The sequence below is a fragment of the Tachysurus fulvidraco genome, chromosome 24 (assembly GCF_022655615.1).
Source record: "Tachysurus fulvidraco isolate hzauxx_2018 chromosome 24, HZAU_PFXX_2.0, whole genome shotgun sequence".
Classification (NCBI taxonomy): Eukaryota; Metazoa; Chordata; class Actinopteri; order Siluriformes; family Bagridae; genus Tachysurus; species Tachysurus fulvidraco.
Window position 1 is genome coordinate 4,962,514 of NC_062541.1, and position 24,208 is coordinate 4,986,721.

The 24,208-nt window shown below is 41.1% G+C and overlaps 1 long non-coding RNA gene across 1 annotated transcript in view; it reads left to right on the plus strand.

Annotated features, from left to right (window-relative positions):
- The first annotated feature begins 19,187 nt into the window (after positions 1-19,187).
- Positions 19,188-24,208, plus strand: part of LOC125140184 — a 5,233-nt gene continuing 212 nt past the window's right edge. The window contains exons 1-3 of the long non-coding RNA XR_007139424.1: positions 19,188-19,321; positions 23,464-23,499; positions 23,591-24,208. The exon at positions 23,591-24,208 is cut by the window's right edge and continues 212 nt beyond it. This is a non-coding gene — a long non-coding RNA (uncharacterized LOC125140184). The remainder of the gene's footprint in view (positions 19,322-23,463; positions 23,500-23,590) is intronic.

Consider the following 24,208-nt stretch of genomic DNA (forward strand, 5'->3'; position numbering starts at 1 on the left):
GTAATCCTCAAACGTGCACACACACCACACACACACACACACACACACACACACACACACACACACACACACACACACACACACACACACACACACACAATAATCAGCAGCATGACAGCGGGTACCTGCAGATATCAGTCCTGCTTTGTTTGCCAATACAGACGTAGGGTGTAAATAAAACCCATGCCACATCTCCTCTCTTCATCCCCACACACCCCTCTTCTTTTTATCTCCTTGTCTTTTCTTCCGTTCCCTCTATCTCTTTCTCTTCATCCTTTTTGTTATCTCTCCTTTTCCTCCTTGACGATTTCTACTCCATCGGACTCTAAAACCTGCCATATTGATCGACCTGGGAAGCACAGCGGAGGAGATAAATAGAACTCGCTGACCATGAAGAGTTTTTTTTTTACTCATATGGATAGATAGAGGGATGGAGAGTCATTTTCTGGCTCTGACAGCCTTTTTGGAGTTTTATTCCCTCTAGACTGATAAGCTCAGGTCTGATCAGTGTAGCTACACCTGGTCATTACCCAGGATGGAGAGTCAACACTGAGGAAGGGTTAGAGCAGACGCTACTGTTTGAGAAACCTCGGGTTGTATAATGTGTTTGAGCTGTCGCTCACACGTGTTATCAGTCTGTCATTCTCTACGCAAGAGAGAGATTGGAAATATATTTAAAAAGAATTAAAAGGCAGTGTCAGTCCTGCCAACCTGTGTGCACTTTGCTAACCAGATCCACATTTTAATTTAACTGAATTCATTTAATTTTTGAATATGATTCGTGCTCGGAAACGTTTTCAAAATCTTTCTCTCACTCTGTTTTTTTTTTAAAGAAAAAACAACAGACATGGCTCACTGATATTGGCACACCTTGCATGAACTCTGTATTAATGCATCCATCCATCCATTTATCTATCCATCAGTCCATCCATCCATCCATCCGTCTCTCCACCCATACATCTGTCCATCCATCCATCTCTCCACTCATACTTCTGTCCATCCATCCATTTATCTATCCATCCGTCCATCTCTCCACTCATACTTCTGTCCATCCATCCATTTATCTATCCATCCATCCATCTCTCCACTCATACTTCTGTCCATCCATCCATTTATCTATCCATCAGTCCATCCATCCATCCGTCTCTCCACACATACATTTGTCCATCCATCCATTTATCTGTCCATCCATCCATCTCTCCACTCATACTTCTGTCCATCCATCCATTTATCTATCCATCAGTCCATCCATCTCTCCACCCATCCATCTGTCCATCCATCCATTTATCTATCCATCAGTCCATCCATCCATCTCTCCACCCATACATCTGTCCATTTATCTATCCATCAGTCCATCCATCCATCTCTCCACCCATACATTTGTCCATCCATCAATTTATCTATCCATCAGTCCATCCACCCATCCATTTCTCCACCCATACATCTGTCTATCCATCCATTTATCTATCCATCAGTCCATCCATCCATCTCGACACCCATCCATCTGTCCATCCATCCATTTATCTGTTCATCCATCAATCTCTCCACCCATACATCTGTCCATCCATCCATTTATCTATCCATCAGTCTGTCCATCCATCCATCTCTCCACCCATACATCTGTCCATCCATCCATTTATCTATCCATCAGTCCATCCATCCATCCATCTCTCCACCCATACATCTGTCCATCCATCCATTTATCCATCCATCCATCCATCCATCTCTCCACCCATACATCTGTCCATCCATCCATTTATCTATCCATCAGTCCATCCATCCATCCATCCATCCATCCATCCATCTCTCCACCCAAACATCTGTCCATCCATCCATTTATCTATCCACCAATCCATCCATCTATCCATCTATCCATGTGTCCATCCATTAACACATCCATTCATCCATCTTTTCATCCATCCAGTGAGGTGGTGCCGAGGTGCTGCAGAATTTGGCATCCCCCAAATTCTGATCACAGTTCGAACAAAATAATTCGGTGGTTTGTTTTCGGAACAACACAAAAAACCTGCACATATTTCTCACAAGAGAAACCTTTGACTTTTAGCACTTAGAAGAGAAGCAGAAGAACAGCAGTTTGTATAGTATATTAGTGTAACACTTCCACAATCTACATTGTATATCGTCCGCATCTGGGTGCATCGGATAGTGTGATTCTAAATCATTTCTCTTCTATTACTGTGTATTATATGGAGAAAAAGCGGGAGGGGTTGTCTCGTTAAAGTTATCGACTGCTCACTGATGCAACTGCAGTCCAAAATCCATCTTTATGGCTTCTAGGTGGTACCATCCACAGTAATTTCATGTATCTCCAGGCTATCCATGCGTCAGCAGCAAACATCCTCCAGGTGATGACACGTTCAGGCAGAAGTGGGGCATCAGGATGGATCTGGCAGCTCTGGGCAGAAGAAAGAGTCAGAGTGACTGGTAATCCTGATGGGTGATATAGAATACGTACAGTATATGTAATAGAAAGGAGTACTTGATCTTTTGGCAGCACTTTCAGTACGAAACCCTTTTTCAATGACACTATTTCCATTTGCCTTTTTACTTTGCGCCAGTCATATCAGTGGCTCTGAAATGGAGTTTGTGAAGCATATCCAGGGAGTGCTGGAACTTATTCCATTGTTCGCAGTGGCAGACATCACAATGAACCATTATCTAAAGTCCGGAGTTCCTAAACTATTTTATTCTGTTTGACCGGTTGCTTCAATGGAACGGCTTTAATCCAGATGTTCTGAATTTCAGTTCAGTTCGCAGTTCAGTTCCCTGCCTCGGAAAGTTTATATTGTCGCCCACTGTAACACCCGATCCATCTGATCAGCCGGTTTTTAACCAGTTATTCTGTCGTGTCGAGGCGAACGAGAACTATTTAGGGAGTTAACAACCTTATACAAGGAGGACTAAACATATAGAAAGTTCTGGAATAGATTAAATTGCTATTAATCCAATGAAGAAGGAAAATAACGTTGAGGGAGTTTGATACCCCCTGCAGTGTATGGACAGGATGATGTGAAAAAAGTGAAAAGTGACGTGACATACGGCTAAGTACGGTGACCCATACTCAGAATTAGTTCTCTGCATTTGACCCATCCAAAGTGCACACACACAGCAGTGAACACACACACACACCGTGAACACACACCCGGAGCAGTGGGCAGCCATTTATGCTGCGGCGCCCGGGGAGCAGTTGGGCGGGTTCGGTGCCTTCCTCAAGGGCACCTCAGTCGTGGCCGGCCCGAGACTCGAACCCACAACCTTAGGATTACAAGTCAGACTCTCTAACCATTAGGCCACGACAAACATGGTGCCTTGGGCAGATTTGAGAAAAAAATGTCCTCGGTGCTATTGTACAGCTTCTACATCATCTTCATCTTTTCACTTTATATTCTTCTAAAATCTAGAATAGAATAATTCACCTAGAATAATTCCCCTGGAAACAGCAGTATTTTGAATCATTCCTTCATAAAATCTATGTCAGATCATCACCAATTTGGCGGGCAGAACCATCTCTAGACGTTCCTTAACCAGGAAAATGAGCATCTGACAACATCTAAAGACATTTTTTTCACTTGAATAGATGTGAATGATGTTTAAAAGGACGGAGATGAGGTCCTGTCGGAGAGAAAACATGGTGGAATCGACTAATGCAGTTTATGTCTGTAGTCGATGAGAAATTTGTTGAAATGAAATGTTTACTCTCCTTAGAATCTGGCTTTTTCTTTTTGTATTTACAATAATTCAAGCTAATTGCTTGAGTACAGAATACGAACGCCGTACGATGATGTCGAGTAGAGTTTAGAGACCATGCTGGATTTTATATCCTACTCCAAACAACACGAACCTTCCATAAACCTTCCAGACTTCCAACTCTTAAACACACACTTTCCAGGAGCACTTGAACACAGAGTGGTTAGTATTCTTAAATTAGCTTACATCCTTTTTGGGGCAGAAATAAGACCCGCCCCGCCCTGCCACGCCCCGCCACGCCCCGACTCTGACAGGATTTCTGAGCTTCTTCATGACTCATCTTATTATTTTTCCTCTCTAAGCTTACAGTGAAGAGAGTGACGGATTATTTAGTGGCTGCAGTCGAACTAGTAATGATAATAAAAATGCATTTGTGGAATATTTCATGAAAATTTCATATCACATACCACAGTTTGTGAAGTATTTTTTTTTAATCAATAGCAGAGGATTCACTGTAAGCATGTCATACTGTAAAGAATTAAGCCGCAACCCAAAGACCCACTCGAACTTGACCGATGGGTTCTTTGGTCAAGTCCACTTTAGCACTTACTGTATGTTCTCAAACTTAGGGTCGTCTAGAGCACTATTCGGACGGGATTAGTTTGACGTGGGGGTAAAGTGATTATTACCAGAGCTTCTCGTTGATTTTAGTCCCGTCCGAATGTGCCATCTCGGTAAACATTACGGACAATGCCAGTAAAGATGACCTTCTGTAAGAAGGTTCAGAAAAATTACCTCAGGTAATACTAATCCCGTCCGAATAGACCCTCTGTAAATATGTACGGTAAAATTCCGTCATTTCTTGTTTTTGGCGCGTCTTTCAAGCATGGAGGCGCCAAGTTGTCTGTTTGCGCACGTGATAACAGGAAGCAACGTCATACGCACATGACGACAAGGAGGTTACTGTGGTGCGTAAAGCGAGTTACCCCTCCCACTTCTGCTAGTTTTACTGAGATGTCTTGTCCCGTGCGAATTGGCCAATTAATATTACAGACATCCTGAGGTAAAATTGCATTACTCCACGTCCCCACGTAAAACTAGTCCCGTCCGAATAGGGCTTATGATGAGGTTACTATAGCAGGAGATTTCAACACCTTCTATTTATACCTCATATAAAACTATAAAACTGACTTTTTGAATATTTAGTGCGGATTGAACCTGGCCGCTTGTTATTATTATTATTATTATTATTATTATTATTATTATTATTATTATTATTATTATTATTATTATTATTATTACAAGCTAATTAAACTTCATTCAGTTTAGAGCTCATCAACCTTTCATGCCCGTTTTACACCCTGCCACAAAGATACAGGTTTTTGTCTCACACTTTGAACAAATGTGTCTGATCAGTTTAGATTGGTTTTATTGTAGGCCCAGCGCTTTGGCAGTGCACTCTGAGCCGGTTCTGAGCAACTCAGCATGAGCCTCCGCTGTGAAGTCCTTTAAGTTTCTCGGCACTCACATGCCGTCACAGGCCTTAGAGCACCGTTTCATTTTTATTATAAAAATATATATATTTTTTTCTTTTTCTTACAATAACCCAGTGAAGCAATACCTAGGTTCTATGAGGATGCCGAGATGGTGTGTTTGGTTTTTTTTTTGGTTAGCATTTATTTGGAAAGATGTCCAGGGCATCTGGTTGAGACTGGGAGCTTGTAGTCTACTCCAAAAATGATTGGAAGTTCAGGGTTTTACCTTCATACAGGCTTTTACTGATCATTCATCATGTCCATTAACATTATTGACCTTACGATTAGGACACGTAAGCTTTTTTGCTCTGTTTTTGATGGGTTGCTCCAGCAGCCTCTCTGAAATACTGCCTCACTCCAGAAGCCTATTTCTGCTCCCTTTCTGTACAAACTGGTCCGGGGAAATCGCAAAATAAATCACATTTCTGTGCAAACTTGTTTTCAGAAAAGAAATATCTTTTTTCTCCCCAAAAACCCACTGATCCCTCATCCATGATTTGCTGTTTGGAAAAACAGTTTGCTAGAAAGTTCCACAGGGAGTCTGTCTGAGAGCCGTTATGAACTCGTGTGATGCAGCGAGGCTGAAGAGCAGCACATGAGTTTCAAATAATAAATGTTTTGCAGCTTGTATATTGTTATAACTGGGAATGAAAATTGCTTATTTCTCCTGTTACATTTACATCATTTGGCAGACGCACTTATCCAGAGTGACTTACGTTATCTCATTTTTATACAGCTGAGCAATTGAGGGCCTTGCTCAGGGGCCCAACAGTGGCAGCTTGGTGGACCTGGGATTGAACTCACAACGTTTCTCACTCTCACTCACTCATTCTTTACCGCTTATCCGAACTTCTCGGGTCACATGGGGAGCCTGTGCCTATCTCAGGCGTCATCGGGCATCAAGGCAGGATACACACTGGACGGAGTGCCAACTCATCACAGGGCACACACTCTCATTCACTCACACACTCACACACTACGGACAATTTTCCAGAGATGCCAATCAACCTACCATGCATGTCTTTGGACCGGGGGAGGAAACTGGAGTACCCGGAGTACACCCCCGAGGCACGAGGAGAACACGCAAACTCCACACACACAAGGCGGAAGCGGGAATCGAACCCCCAACCCTGGAGGTGTGAGGTGAACATGCTAACCACTAAGCCACCGTAACCCTGACCCCCCCCCCCCCCCCCCCATTAGTTTCTAGAGTCTTGTAAAAGAAACAAAAGAGCTCTGGGAAGAGACCATGTACACTTCTTCGGGTTTTGATCCAGATCCAATTATTAGGAGCTGTGAACAGAAAAAGATGTAGCGTTGTGATTCAACCCTATTAAAAGTTTTTTTTTCCAGAGCTGCCACTGATATAGCATATGTATCTCTGATCCCAAAGCCATCAGGTTTGCGAACTTGTAATAGTTTTAATGACACGAGGAGCGAATGTTCGGATCGGTGTGATGTTCGAGATCTTAGCTTTTTCCTCATGACCTCTTATTCATATGTTCATAAATCCAAATCCAACACACTGCCACCGTTTCATTTACTGTCTTCACTTTGAGATGCTTTCTAGATGCTAATAAGACACGTTCTGGCCAGACCTGGATTAGAATGTGATGTGTGGCCTACTGTGCAGCATGAGGGCAGAAGCAAAGGTGTGATGTGCAGTCAGTCTGCTCTCACCCTGAACTGTAATTGAGGTAAATCAAGGCTGATAGCTCTCGCAGTGCTGCGAGCAACAGAGCGGTGCTTTCTCATGCTCTCTCGCTTTCTCTTTCTCTCCGATTTTCAAAGCCATATCTGTATCAGGAACAACAAACCGGAAAAAGCAATTTGCTTTGTCACACAAATGCATGCTTGACTACGGAAGACAAACACTGCAGCCTCGGGAAAGAGAAGTCGTGTCTCTTTTGTCTAATGAAAGACCTAATGAAAGGAGCGGAGCTTGACCAAGGCGGGGGTGCCAACATTTACGGACTGGCTGTAAAAATGCTTTTCTGCTACCTCAATGGACAGAGCAAACACAAGATGGACAAAATCATACATTTGTATATTGAGCCGGAGAAATAAAATAAATTACAAGTGCAGAAAAAATGAAGGACAATATAAAGGTACAGAATACAGAATATAAGGGGGGAAAAAGGTGCAGTTTGTCCTTGTCATGCTCTAATCACACACACACACACACACACACACACACACACACACACACACACACACACACACACACACACACACACCTGGCCTGTGTTACCCGTCATTAGCACCTGTATGTAAAGTCCTGTGTTGCAGCATCTGCTTGTTAAGATGTTGTTGCTGTTGTATCTGTGATGCATTAAGTCTTGTGGTAAATATTTTCACTTTATACAAAAAAACAACACCAAAAACATTTGCATGAACCTTTGCTTCTTGTCGTGTGAAAAACGTGTAGAAGAATAAAACAATCATCATTCGTTCATTTCCTACTGCTTATCCTAACTTATCAGGTCACAGGGAGCCTGTGCCTATCTCAGGCATCATCGTGCATCGAGGCAGGATACACACTGGACGGAGTGCCAACCCATCACAGGGCACACACACACTCTCATTCACACACACACTACAGACAATTTTCCAGAGATGCCAATAAACCTACCATGCATGTCTTTGGACCGGGGAGGAAACCGGAGTACCCGGAGAAAACCCCCGAGGCACGGGGAGAACATGCAAACTCCACACACACAAGGCGGAGGCGGGAATCGAACCCTGACGGTGTGAGGCGAACGTGCTAACCACTAAGCCACCGTGTCCCCCTAACAATCATCATAATAATAAAAAAATAAGAAGAGCTATGACAACAGATAATCACTTACTGTTCCTCAGATCTCCTCTTTTCTGTCTCACTCTCTCTAATGCTTCTCCTATCACTCTGTTTCTGTCTTTCTCTCTCTAACTCTGTCTCTCTGTCTCTCTCTCATTCTTTCTATAAATATCTCACTCTGTTTCTGTCTTTTTTTCTGTCTGTCTGTCTCTCTCTTCTAATTTTCTTGTTAGTAATGCTGACAGAGATCCTGGAGTGTGTGTGTGTGTGTGTGTGTGTGTGTGTGTGTGTGTGTGTGTGTGTGTGTGTGTGTGTGTGTGTGTGTGTGTGTGTAATAAAATCTCTCCTGGCAGTGTGGGGTAAAATATTGAATTGTTGAATGACTGGACCTCCAACTTTAGAAAAAACAGGTTCTGGTGAGTGATCTTTTAAATCATATGAGAGAAAGAAAGAGAATGAATGCAGAAGGTGAGTGGCAGCTTCACACACTCTACAGCAGAGAGGGAGAGAGAGAGCGAGAGTGGGAGACAGGGAGGGAGAGAGAGAGAGAGAGAAAACACTAAACAGAGTGGAGGTCTGGACAGAGATTACAAACAATCATTAATTCATACAGAAAACAGGAGAGGTGTGTGTGTGTGCACGTGTTTGTATGTGTGTTTGTGTACCTGTGTGTGCATGTGTGTGTGTGTGCGTGTTTGTGTTTGTGTGTCTGTGTGTAAGTATGTGCGTGTTTGTATGTGTGTCTGTGTGTGTCTGTGTGTGTAAGTGTGTGTGTGTTTGTGTGTGCGCACATGTTTGTATGTGTGTTTGTGTGCCTGTGTGTGTTTGTGTGTCTGTGTGTGTTTGTGTGTCTGTGTGTAAGTGTGTGTTTGTGTGTTTGTTTGTATGTGTGTGCATGTGTGTGTTTGTGTGTGTGCGTGTGTTTGTGTGTGTTTGTTTGTCTGTGTGTGCATGTGTGTGTAAGTGTGTGTGCGTGTGTGTCTGTGTGCGTGTGTGTGTGTTTGTGTGTGTCTGTGTGCGTGTGTTTGTGTGCCTGTGTTTGTGCGTGTGTGTGTTTGTGTGTGTTTGTGTGCCTGTGTTTGTGTGTCTGTGTCTGCGTGTGTGTGTGTGCGCGTGTGTGTGTCTGTGTGTGTGTCTGTGTTTGTGTGTGTCTGCGTTTGTGTGTGCGCATGTGTGTGTTTGTGTGTGTCTGTGTGCGTGTTTGTGTGTGCCTGTGTTTGTGTGTCTGCGTGTGTGTGTGTGCGCATGTGTGTGTCTGTGTGTTTGTGTGTGTCTGCGTGTTTGTGTGTGTGCGCATGTGTGTGTCTGTGTGCCTGTGTGTTTGTGTGTCTGTGTGTCTGTGTGTTTGTGTGTGTCTGCGTGTGTGTGTGCGCATGTGTGTGTCTGTGTGCCTGTGTGTTTGTGTGTCTGTGTGTCTGTGTGTTTGTGTGTGTCTGCGTGTGTGTGTGCGCGTGTCTGTGTGCCTATGTGTTTGTGTGTTTGTGTGTGTCTGTGTGTTTTTGTGTGTGCATGTGTGTGCATGTGTGTGTTTGTGTGTCTCTGTGTGTGTGTGTGTGTGTGTGTGTGTGTGTGTGTGTGTGTGTGTGTGTGTGTGTGTGTGTGTGTGTGTGTGTGTGTGTGTGTGTGTGTGTGTGTGTGTGTGTGTGTGTGTGTGTGTGTGTGTGTGGAAGGAGGCCAACACAGAAAATGATAGAAATTATAGAACCGAGAGCACAGAGGAGAATGTCAATGAGACTTTAGATAGTGTGTGAAAGTGTTCTTCATGATGCTCTCCATTTCTCTCAGCCAGCAGGGGAAAGGCATCGTAATGACTCTTTAATTACCACAGCTTTATCTCTGGGGTAAAAGAGAAACAGGGAAAAAACAGAGCATCGTCCTTTTTTCTTTTTCTTTTCCTTTTTTTTTTTTTTTTTAAATATTTATTTATTTATTTGTTTATTTATTTTTTTTAAAATAAGGGGGGGGGGGTAATTCTGTGTGCTTAGGAGCAGGTTTGTGGATTGTGCCGACGGATCTAAAGTGATTGTTCTGCTGCAGAGCCGTAATTAAGCCGTCAGTGACAGTTCGGAGTATTTAACTTCATAATGAGGCAGAATGTGTGCAGTTCAGTGCTGAGCAGCTAAGCTTCTGTAATCACTCCTATCTGCTTAATTATGTAAAACAATTCCTTTATCTCGTGGCCCTGGTCCCTTCTCTGGTTAAAAAACACTCACACACACATACACACACATACACGTGAACAAACAGACTACTGACCACCACTTATACACACAGGAACATATATACGCACTAATATACACACATATGCGTGCACATACATACATATATACACACAGACAGTCACACAAACACACACACATACGTACGCACAAATATACACACACACATGCGTGCACATACATACATATATACACACAGACAGTCACACAAACACACACATACGTACGCACAAATATACACACACAGGCGTGCACATACATACATATATACACACAGACAGTCACACAAACACACACACATACGTACGCACAAATATACACACACACATGCGTGCACATACATACATATATACACACAGACAGTCACACAAACACACACATACGTACGCACAAATATACACACACAGGCGTGCACATACATACATATATACACACAGACAGCCACACGAACACACACGCATACACACATACGTACACACACATATACACACACATGCGTGCACATACATACATATATACACAGACAGCCACACGAACACACACACATACACACATACGTACACACAAATATACACACACACACACATGCGTGCACATACATACATATATACACACAGACAGTCAAACAAACACACACATACAGACACATACGTACACACAGATATACACAGACACACATGCGTGCACATACATACATATATACACACAGACAGCCACACGAACACACACGCATACACACATACGTACACACACATATACACACACATGCGTGCACATACATATATATATACACACAGACACAGACAGCCACACGAACACACACACGCATACATATGTACAAATATACACACATGCATACATACACACACATTATATACACAGACACATATATATATACATAAATACACACACACACACACACACACACACATACACACACAGATTTAGAGACAGAGATTTCAAATGAAGGACAATTATGTCTTTGATTATGTTTATGTTGCCAAACATTTTTACACATTTTAGTTTTCTGTCTTTGTTCCTTAAGCCAGTAAGGAGCACTGGTGTGGAACAAACACACACACGCGTTCGCACACACACACACACACACACACACACACACACACTGCTGCTATCTCTACTCTCAGTGGGTTATAAATGGCATCGCCTCGCTGACCCTAACAGCTTTTCACCCAAAACTCTTACAACTCAATATCAGCTAAAAAATGAACAAGCGTAAGCATGCGAGTGGAACTTTACAGCAGAACAGACTCCAGTCACTTCAGGGGCTTTCAGGTCTCAGAGACCCTGTGCTGCATTTCTGAGATTTATACACAGTCACTTTAAACCAAACACGATGCTATTCATGGAACATTTTTTTTTTTTTTTTTTTTTTTTTACAAAGTGATAATTACAGTCTTTTTAAGATTTTCCTTCACTGGAGCTAAGAGGCCCAATTATGTTCCAGCATTAAATGAATGAATGAAATGAAAGTGGGGCATAGAAGCCTTTATTCTCAGGCTAGTGGAATTCTTTTCTTCACATACAGTATCCCAACTGAGGAGGTTGGGGTCGGTGCGCAGGGGCAGCTATGATAAGAGCAGGGAGGGTTAAGGGCCTTGCTCAATAGCCCCACAGTGGCAGCTTGACAGTGCTGGAGCTTGAACCTCTTCAGTCCACAAACCAGATCCTTAAACACTTGCCCCATTACAATGCCCCTGTGCACAAAGCAAGCTCCATGAAGACATGTTTTGACAAGGTTGTTATGGAAGAACTCGATTGTCCTGCACAGACCCCTGACCTCCTCATCAGACATCAGCACCTGAACTCACTAATACTGTTGTTGCTGAAATCCACAACACCACACACCACAATACACTGGTAAGCATTCTGAGAAGTGTTGATGTTATTATAGCGGTAAAAGTGGGACTAAATCTGGAGTGTGAAGGTGAATGTGACGGTCAGGTGTCAGAAAACCTTTGGCCATACAGTATAGTGTATGTTTATAATGTTGCACATATTGGTTGTTTATGTAGAATTTAAAGCCAGGGTCTCCGTTGTTTGAAAGCCAATGTTGACATTTGAAATCACCAAAACAAACACGCCCCTAACCCAAATAGGTCCCACCCCTGTATTTATAGCTCCGTCCACACATACATACATAACCCAGGCAAATAATGGAAAGAAATGTGTCTTTATCATAGCTGAAGGGAAGAACAAGACGATTGTAGATAAACAAACAAGCAAAAATGCCACACAAGCATAATCATGTAAAGGACAAAGGCATATATTAGTTCTGTGTAACAAAGTAAAACCAACGTTACTCACCTATCGAGAAGGAAAAAAACGCCTCTGCGTCTTAAATAAAGTTGAATTTCCCGAGTCAATAACTCCTGCGCTAAACACTGTTACTACACAAAACGCGGTTGTAGCTGCCTCTCTACATTACTACGATAGAAAAGAGGTGTTATTTGTGTAGTAACAGCGTTTAGCTCAGGAGTTATTGACTCGGGAAACTCCAACCTGTGAATATGTGGCCAACTTCCTGCTCCTTCAGTTCTCTCCAGCGCTGGAAAGCTGATCCTATATTAACACGTCCTACTTCTTGCCTTATAGTAAGTCTTTCTTCTCTTTCTTTCTTTGTTTTTATCCTCCATGTCGATGTTAAAACCGCTTTCTGCTAATGTCACACATGCGCACTGAACACTCTCTCCGCCGCATATCGACAAGACACGCCCCTTTCTGCTCATTGGCTACACGTTAGTTTTGATTTTTGTTTTGTTTGTCGTCCCTGAAGCATTTCTCAAACAACGGAGACCCCACCTTTAAGTGTTGAAATATCTGTAATAGCCACATTGGCTATTGAGGAGGCGTTACAAAGGAGACGTTACAAAGTTTTCCTTTTCCCTCCTCACGTTCACGTTCCCTTTTTTTCCCCAGATGTGTAAATATACATCTTTAATATTCACCAGTACGCAAAACGGCATCCAATCACCAGATTCACTCTTCTCTAAGATTTCGACTCACACTTTATTGTAAGGCACAATTTAATACTTTATAAGTAGCGATCCCAAAATAATATACATGAGACGGTCATGTACCGTATGAGCTACAGTATAAAAGCCTCGAACTGTAAACTCTCACTTTAAGAAAGCACAAAAAACATCCAGAGAAAAAATATATAGCTGTATGATGTATAAATTTCAGTAGACACGAGAGAGTTGAGCTCCTTTGCACATAACATACAGTAATTGTGTAAAAGCGGATGCTGCTGTGAAATCGACATGTTCTGCATTAGATGTAACTATTTGCCTGAAGGGAGCCGTTTAAAGAGAGCGAGCGCTACAGGATGAATATACGTATACAGTTTTACTGCCTTCTTCTTCTTTTTTTTTTCCTTTCAATTTATTCAGGGTTTACTTGTTACTAGCACACAAGTTGAAGAAGAATGAGGGATAATAATACACCTCACAAGAGCTGCAGTATGTTATAAGTTATTAAAGCTTCAAGAAACCTTTTAAGCTTCACAGCCATCGATTGCTTTTTTCACTGAACCACCTCTAGACTGTAGACTTTCACATTCTCACCACTGCGAAGTTGCCGCTTCAGTGCAGGAGCTAATCATCAGGCTCTTCATCAGGGTAATTAGGAGCATAGAGCTAAAGGAACCTGAACTAGCAGGGTGCATTTTCAGGAAATGAATCAGCATTACATGTACATTCTGTTAAACAAGGTACAAACAATGCAAGTGTGCCTTCGGGTGGTACAATTATGCAGGTTTTATGATATGTTTCTGAGAATAAGATAAAAAACGGTAACTCGAGTAGAGTACTGAGTCAAAGATGTGCACTGATGAGATGCACTGTAACCTGAAGTAAAACAAAACAAAGCAAAAAACGTGCGGAATTCAAAAAATTGTGTTAAAGAATAATTGTTTAATTAATCTCTGTTTGGGGGGGGGGGGCTTACGGTGGCTTAGTGGTTAGCACATTCGTCTCCAGGGTCGGGGTTCGATTCCCGCGCCCGCCTTGTGTGTGTGGAGTTTGCATGTTCTCCTCGTGCCTCGGGGGTTTCCTCCGGGTACTCCGGTTTCCTCCCCCGGTCCAAAGACATGCATGGTAGGTTGATTGGCATCTCCAGGGTGTATTTTGCCTCGATGCCCGATGACGCCAGGCTCCCCGTGACCCGAAAAGTTCAGATAAGTGGTAGAAAATGAGTGAGTGAGTGATAGTAATCTCTGTACAATGCCTTGGTTGAATTCTCAATTCTGATTGGTTGGAATGTATCGGTTCACTTTCTATAACAGCATCTCTGACAGTGGATCCAAGTGTAACTCGAGTCAGTTTTATATTAATAACATGTGATTTAACAGACCGGATCTCCTTCTTCCATTGCTCCACAGTCCAGTACTGATGCCTATTATCGGAGCGTTCGACAGCGTGGTGATCGTCATGGTGACTCTGACCACTCTGTAGCTCCACACAGAGAACTGTGATGCTTTGTGGGTCCTGACTCTTTTCTAGCAGAGCCAGCATTTACAGTACGTTTTCAGCTTTCTGTGCCACAGAGGTTCATCTGTAGGATCAGACCAGACAATTTAGCCTTCGCTCAACACCCACAAAAATGAGCCTTGGGATCCCATGTCCCTGTTGCTGGTTCACCGGTTGTGCTTCATTGGAAGGGTAGCTACTAACCACTGCATACCAGGAACACCACACATGACCTGCTGGTTTGGAGATGCTCTGACGTCACAATTTGCCCCGGTTTCGTCAGAGTCACTCAGGTCTTTACACTTGCTCATTTTTCCTGCTTCCAACACATCAACTGAGAACTGACTGTTCACTTGCAGCCTAACAGCAGCGTAATAAATCCCACTGTAATGAAATAATGAATGTTATTCACATCACCTGTAAGTGGTTTTAACGTTATGGCGGCGGTTTGATTTTTCTCTCGTCCACAGTGTTCTGTCAAAAGACGCAAATGCAGGGAGACAATTCTAAAATTAAAACCGATAAAAAAAAAAGCAAGCACAAAACAAAACCGTTCTTTTCACTCGAGCAGAAATGAAGCATCAGAGAGAAAAATGTCAGTAACTAATAGATGCCAGATTCATCTGCTGATGCTCGATGCCTTCAACATAATTCCCTCTGCATTACAGATCCTCTTTTCATCCAATTAAACACAAATGCCAGCTCTACCATTTCTGTGAATGTGTATACAGACCTGCATGTATGGATTTATTTGTTATATTAAGGCAGATGTTTAATTTTTTTCTGTTGCTGGTCCGTCATGTAATGCAGAAGAATGTTGGAACAGTTTACAGATGATTTTATAATGCTTACTTATTAGAGACGATTTCTGTACCGCACATGTTCCATATCCAGACATGTTGACAACATAATTATCAACAATACAACCTTGTGAAATATTAGATCTGTTTATATTACTGTTAGAGACCAAGTCCGGTATTCTTAAAGAGTCTAATAATGATCTCAGCTTAAAAATGAGATCTAAAATGAGATTGAATAATAATGATAGCTTTAAAATGTCTATCTATGAATCGTAACATAAGAAGGATTCAGGACCTCAGAGCGACTCTGAGAAAGGACAGTACAATAACATTTATCTTAAAGAGGAGGCGAGGCTTAACCTGTTACTAGGTAGGGCACATTCTTTCGAAGACTATGATTGGTTGTTCAATAAAAAATTGGAGCGCTTTTAAAATCGAATGGGAAACTAATGGGAAATAACGATGGGAAATAAAAAAGGACACTTCTTCTCAAGCAGGGGATTCAGAGAAATATTGGAAGAGCAGCAGTGATGTAGAATAAATTAAGGGGTTTTTGGGGATCGGATCGGATCGGATCGGATCATTCAGGGACGTACTGATGATACGATGTCAGTATGATTTCTGTTTTTGCCATAAACTCTGTTTTTGCTTTTCTCATCCATGGCTCTTGTTAATATTATTATTTATGTTTTAATACTTTAAAGGTGGGGGGCACTATTTTTGAAAAATGGTTCAGAAAACTGAGTTGGGCCGACAAACAAAACTAACGTGTAGCCAATGAGCAGAAAGGGGCGTGTCTTGTGAATATGTGGTGGAGAGAGTGTTCAGTGCGCATGTCTTACATTAGCCGAAAGCGATTGAAACATAGACCTGGAGGATAAAAACGAAAAGCGAAAAAAGGCTCCAAGTCTTCTGTTTCCATGTGTTTATCCGCAGCAACGTTACAGTACTACCTCTGCGCTAACGTTACTCCTGCCTCTAACGTTACCTCTGCCTCGGGTTCTAGGTGTTGAACGTCGTCCTCCACATGAAACGGAGCTAAACCTTTCACGGTACAACACACAATACTACAAAAACACATTTGTATTACCTTAGTGTTACTCATCGAGTAATTTATTGATAAAAAATATCCCCTCGGCCAGCTGCCCCAACAGGTTCCGCCATAATAGTTGCCTGGGTTACGTACTGTATGTATGTGTGGGGCGGGGCTATCGAAAAAGGGGTGGGTCCCATTTGGGTTAGGGGCGTGTTTTGGTGATTTCAAATGTCAACAATGGCTTTCGAACATCGTGCACCTCACCTTTAATAAAGTGAAGTGATCGTACGCCCAGCCGCAGTGTACAGTACTTTACTGCAGCCTCAGAATTCTGCTCTTCTCTCACAGGAGTGGAACCTGATGTGTTTTTCTGCTCTTGTATCTGATCATCCTGAAGATTTGGTGTTTTGTGCATTCTGAGATGCTTTTCCTCTCAGCACCGATGTAAAGAGTGATTATTTGAGTTAGCACAGCCTTTTTATTTTCAGCTTGAATCAGTCAGGCTACTTCTCTCTGACCTCCATGTCTGCCTGCAGAACTGCCGCTCACTCGATGATTTTCTCGAATAAACTCTCTAGACTTTTGTGTGTGACAATCTCAAGAGATCATCGGTTTCTGAAATGCCGGATCCGTGCCACGGCTCAGAGATCACCCATTGTGATGTTTGATACGGACATGAATTGAAGCTCTTGACGTGGATCTGTATGATTTCACGTATTGTGTTGCTGCTACATGATCAGCTGATTGGATACAGCAATAGAGTCTGGATCATTCTTATCTCTGCCTCGGTCTGTTATCTATAGAACGTTCCATCGTGGCAGACTTAATTACACACCTGAGGTTAAATTCCATAAAGTCTTTACATCAGCTAAATAAGATTAAGTTATAACCATGTAATGACTGTGCCATATGTTTTCAGTATGTCATGAATTTACCGTACATATAACAAAAGACCTAGCGGAGTTTTAATAACTGGATGAAAACAACAGAAGAACAATTTTTCCGCTCTAGCCAATAAAAGAAATCCACTCGGCTCAGAATTTGAGCCTCGCTCACTTCTCCTCCACATTTGATCTGATCTCAGAGGGATTTCTGCTTGTAGAATAAAGATAAATAACTGCAGGAATTTTCACAAAAAATACTCTTAATAATACATTTAGGCTGAAGTTTACTATATAATATAGTTGAGTGCAAAGGTTTGTAAGGTTTCTAGGCAAATATTCTGTTAGAATACTGAAAATGTGTGATCCTGATATGTGACACTGGAAATATAAAACTAAAACCCATGAGAAAGTGAAAATAATGTGCTCAGTACCTGATGTTTACACGTTTGTTATTCTGTCATGTTTACACGTTTGTTATTCTGGATGTTTACACGTTTGTTATTCTGTCATGTTTACACGTTTGTTATTCTGGATGTTTACACGTTTGTTATTCTGTCATGTTTACACGTTTGTTATTCTGGATGTTTACACGTTTGTTATTCTGTCATGTTTACACGTTTGTTATTCTGGGTGTTTACACGTTTGTTATTCTGTCATGTTTACACATTTGTTATTCTGTCATGTTTACACGTTTGTTATTGTGGGTGTTTACACGTTTGTTATTCTGTCATGTTTACACGTTTGTTATTCTGTCATGTTTACACGTTTGTTATTGTGGGTGTTTACACGTTTGTTATTCTGTCATGTTTACACGTTTGTTATTCTGTCATGTTTACACGTTTGTTATTCTGTCATGTTTACACGTTTGTTATTCTGTCATGTTTACACGTTTGTTATTGTGGGTGTTTACACGTTTGTTATTCTGTCATGTTTACACGTTTGTTATTCTGTCATGTTTACACGTTTGTTATTCTGTCATGTTTTGAATCTCAGCTGTAATAAAATTCTCACCTGCAGTTGCATCCGACACCCCTGAGGGAATGACTGTTTATATCATAACAGGAATTCACATGTTTGGAGGAAGAAGCCTTTTTTCGTGACCTATTCTTTGAAGCACGGTGAAATTCTTTTCTTCATACAGTATATAGAAGCTTGTTAGGAAGTTAGGGTCAGAGCACCTGCTCAGCTTCCCTAGAGAAGAGAGGGTTAAGAGCCTTGCTAAAGCGTTCAGCAGTGGCAGCGTGAACCTCCAACCTTTTGATCAGAAACCCCTGAAGCTTAGTCACTGAGCTACTGAGTCTAATCCACAACATTACATCTAACTATAAAGGGACAAAATATAATTTCCTTATCATTTTCCTCTAACAGCATGACACAGCATAATGCATCACATTCATAAGGATAAATGATAACTTTTGATATCTACCCATCATTGATATTTTTGTGAACCTGTAAAATCTTGCGGTTAGACATTTCTTGTAAAGCATTCAAACAATATTTGAGTCATTTTTTCATCTACTAAACATTGCCTGCATCTGACCATGTTGCTTTGGTCATGGCAGTAAAAGCGTAAGCACCCGAGGGCGAGTGTGAAACGCCGTGTTTGATTCTGTCTGCTGCTGGCCAATGAGCAACCGCTCTTTCACACCTTCTCTTCCTGTCGTGCTCAAGACCATCACCATGGCAATGCAATCCTCCTCATCCCCCACCCTCAAGGGGCGCTTGTGCCAGCACAGCGAGGGTCTGAACGGGACACAAAACCACAATCAGACCTCTTCTGCGTTGATCCATCGAGATGTCCTTCTGAAAATAGCCTGCAGAGAGGAAGAAGGGAGGAAGGAAGCAGAAAGGAGGGGTAAGGGGGGTGGGGTGCTTGAGTTATGTCTGGGGTTTGTTTTCTGTAAATGTAAAGTAAAATATTATCAAAAATCTTTAAAAATAGTACATATATAGTATTTTATAAATACTTAAGTATGTAATACAATAATTGTAATAAATAGATAATAAATATTTAAATATTTAACATAAAAATAAATATAAAATGTTAAAAATACAGTTAAAATATCTATTAGCCTGTTAACATATTCCTGTTATCACTTATGATATCATATTACCGGATAACTGCATTCAGTGCTCATCCTAACATCCACTTTATTCGTGACATCTCGCCATCACGAGGGGAGAATAACGAGAGCTAAAGTAACCTATAGTGAAGCACTCGAATGTGATAAACTGTGTCATCAAGAGCATTTCATGACCTTAGGATCATAAAGTCATATCAGGGTGAAGAGCTGTTCTGAAATACGAGGCATCTCCGTCTCCTTGCAAACCGCTCAGATAATGTAATGCACATTTATAGTTACGCTGGGGCTACATTTCAACCCTGCATGTTCTCCAAGTGACCAACAACCTCCTCTAACAACCATATATTCTACATAATGAATTAGAGATTATTCCACAAATGAAAAATGATGACATAACTGCAAACAGGCTCATTCTGTTATCAGGAACTTGGATCATTTGAATATGCAAATAAAAAAAAATAACCCTATAACCCTATGGAGCTACTCTTAATATATAATATAATATTAAAGTGTTAAGTACAAGGAATTTATTTCAGGGATGATTTAAAATGTTCAAAAAATATTTGAAAAGAACTTAAAATGCCAGTCTGCAGTAAATGCAGTGATAGCATTTATTTTAATAATTAAAGCGACTCTTTACAAGCATTAAGCAATCCTGCTACATCAATAACGTACTGTAGATGTTTATAGAAAAAGACGTTCCATTAAAAATAGTGAGAATGCAACACTCAGAATGTGTCAGAACACAGACAAGAGCTCGAAGATGCAAACGCAGGTGAGTTTTATTCAACGGTTCAAACAAATCCAATGAACGTCAGGCAAAAAGAGGAACTGGTTAAAACGAGGAGGAAACACATTCAAGGTTTCAAGGCTAGGACAAAGTCAATAATCAGTAGGCAAAGGGCAAAAAAAACAAAACAAAACTGAGAATCTTAGCATTGAGAAAATAAAGTCAGAGACAACAGAATAGTTGGAAACAGATGACGACAATCAGAATGAAGGTAAGAGTGCAGATGGATTGTGGGAGTCTGTGGGAAATGGCGTCTGCGACGTTAGCTCATGTCATGTCAAGAAGGAAAACGTTTTATATTGTAAGATACTACTGTAGATTTATGCCACTTTTTTCAACAGTGAAAAATTGAAAAATGCAGGATTCCGATTGGTCCATTCTATTACCGTTGCAGCTTGTAGCCAATAAACCGTCAATAAAAAAAAAATTGAATAAAATAAAAAGTTTCCAATGGTTATATACTGTATGGAGCTACAGCGATTGTTTGAGTGTTTGTGAACATCATCATAGTGCACAAAACTGTTATTTAATTAACTGTTATTCAGATACACTGTTTGTCTGTAATCTAACCTATGCTACAGTTATGGTGATATTTTAACTACATATATATTTGCATATTGAGAAGTGATTGGCTTCTACAACTCAGCATATTTGCATACTTAGCTAATTAGCATAAATCACCATAATCACCAAATATATGTAAAAAAAAAAGTTGCAGTCTAAGAAGATGAACTTCACCTACAAGGAAGCAGAGATACTAGAAGAAAGAAAAGGGTTATATGGTACTTTTGTCCAATGTATTATTTCATTTTCAGATTTGATTCCTAAATCTGTGTTTTCTAATAACATTATAAAATCTGCGGTGTGGGGGACACGGTGGCTTAGTGGTTAGCACGTTCGCCTCACACCTCCAGGGTTGGGGGTTCGATTCCCGCCTCCGCCTTGTGTGTGTGGAGTTTGCATGTTCTCCCCGTGCCTCGGGGGTTTCCTCCGTGTACTCCGGTTTCCTTCCGCGGTCCAAAGACATGCATGGTAGGTTGATTGGCATCTCTGGAAAATTGTCCGTAGTGTGTGTGTGTGTGTGCCCTGTGATGGGTTGGCACTCCGTCCAGGGTGTATCCTGCCTCGATGCCCGATGACGCCTGAGATAAGCACAGGCTCCCCGTGACCCGAGTAGTTCAGATAAGTGGTAGAAGATGAATGAATGAATCTGCGGTGTCATGATACATTCCTTATTTTCTGCTATTATACTTGGAAACATATAAAGTCTGGGTTTGATTGTTGACCAAATGTCAAATGCTCACTTAATAACATTCGATCCTTCTGTATGGTTAAGAAACATTTAGTAAATAGAGACAGCATAGCATCCCTTAATAATCATCAAGTAAAGCATGTCCATATTTCCTGGAGAACACAACATTTTTAACCTCCATTTGAAACAGTCAAAGTTATTATCGAAAATATTATATGTCGATAATATAAAGAATACAGCTGTGTAGTACGGATCATAGTAGCGTATACAGTACAGTAACTAATACCAACAGATGTGGTGATGAACATAACTGCCAATAATTTTTTTTGTCAGTTTGATAAATGGGACTCAGAGGCGTAGACGTGGATCTTTATCAGCTTATTAGTCCTTCATTCGAGTCATAGGCACATTTGCGTAGACTGACCTGGATAGCGAGTGTTGAGCAGATGGCCTAGAGATATTGGAGATCATTGTATGTTTTCTCTTTTTTTCTTTAAAGCCTACAATATAATACACCAGTAGTTTGTTTATTTTGGTAGTTTGCTTTTTACTTTCTTTCAGCATTTTACTGATATAAAGTATTGTCTTGTGATGGAAAATTGTTTGTCGTCCCCCACCCCACCCCCCCCAATTTCTAAATGTAATGTTTAATTACAAGTTTGGATCATTTTTATCATTTATTAGCTCTAAAATAAATGTATGTATGTATAAATAAATAAATAAATAAATAAATAAATAAATAAATAAATAAATAAATAAATAACAATGCAGCTAGTATTTTTTGTAGTACACAAAACTACATTTTGGCGAGGTTTGGTTTTCCATTTGATTTTAACCTTCAAAAGATTCATTAAAAATAAGCCACAATTACATCGAGTTCCTCTCTCTAACATTACGCATACACGATGCTGTTAATTGCAATAAAATCAAAAGAGGGCAAAAGAGGAAGTTTTCTTTACACCATTGTTTTCTTCTGAAACTTCCATCCATTTTATAGTGCTGGGGGAGGAAACGGGAGTAGCTGCAGGAAATCCTCAAAGCACAAGGAGAATATGCAATCTCCACACACATGGTGAGGGTTGGAATCGAACCCCCAACCCTGAGATGCTAGGCAAACGTGCTATGCCACTGAGCCTCCCTAATCTGATGCATTTATCTAGTGCTATGCTTGTCACAGTGCTTCTCTATTGTCTATTGGGCTGATATTCGATGCTACTGTATAGAGATACATGAATTGAATCACAATGAAGTTGACTAGAATCATCACACACATACACACACACGCGCGTGTGCGGCAAGTCCAAGCGAGTGGTAGCATCTTGCAGCACTGTCTGTATAAAAGAAGAACAGACTCCACCTTTAGGGAGCTGGAGAAGAAAGAACTGATACTTCAGCTCCATGTCCTCTTCAGAGAGTGCAGCCAAGTGTGCAAAGACAGAGACAGAGACAGAAGGACACAGGAGGTGAGGAGAGAGAGAGAAAAAAGAAAGAGAAAGAGAGAGAGAAAAAAGAAAGAGAGTAAGAGAGAGAGAGAGAGAGAGAGAGAGAGTAGAGCCATGCTGTTTGGCTCTGTGCCTAGAAGAATACACAATACTTTTTCTCCGGTCTTTTTGTTCAGCAAGACTGTGTGATGAAGCAGCAGATCTAAAATATGCAGAAAGAGTGAATTCTGTGTGTGTGTGTGTGTGTGTGTGTGTGTGTGTGTGTGTGTGTGTGTGTGTGTGTGTGTGTGTGTGTGTGTGTGTGTGTGTGTGTGTGTGTATGTGTCTGTGTCTGTGTCTGTGTGTGTGTGTGTGTCTGTGTGTGTGTGTGTGTGTGTGTGTGTGTGTGTGTGTGTGTGTGTGTGTGTGTGTGTGTGTGTTCTCTTCTAGGCCTTGACCACTATGAAAACCCATCTATTTCAGAAGGTGTGGTAGCTTTTGTTCCCCTTCACACTGCAGTTTTGTAAAACACTAAAGCAAATCTTAATAACTGTTTCTAATTTCATCTCTTCTCCAGTCCACAGGTTTCAAACCTGGTTCTGAATTACACCCTTTACCCTACACAGCTTTCTCCTGCAATAACAAACATGATCCAAATCAGCAGCTAATGAGAAGCCTTGCTGAGTTGAACTGGATATGTTAGATAGAGTTCATGATTTCCTTCAGCAAGCCCTTCATCCTAGTCCAGGTTGGAGTGGAACCAGAGGTATACTGGGTGTGAGGCGGAAATACACTCCGGATGAGTAAACATTTCATCACGAAGCATAACAAACACCAAATTAGACTGGCCAGGCTGCCTAATGGAATGTGTGAAGAAGGAATACACCCTGGACATGATGCCAGTCCACACTAGCTCTTCTGCTATGGCTTGGAATATCAGTACTTTTGGAATTTGGCACATGGTTTTCACAATTTATCTTTTGGGGCTTTTACCTTTTTGAAGCATATTTTTAAAATAAACCCGGCACTTGGGTCTAATTTCTGTGTAACAAATTGTAGAAAGTGCAGTAGGTTTTATTCTTCCTTGCACTGCAGTTCTGTAAAATTGACAAAGTGAATACTAAAATCTGAACACAGCAATTTATTTAAAAAAAAAAAAAATTGTACAAATCCTTTTCTATCCAGTCTTTTGATT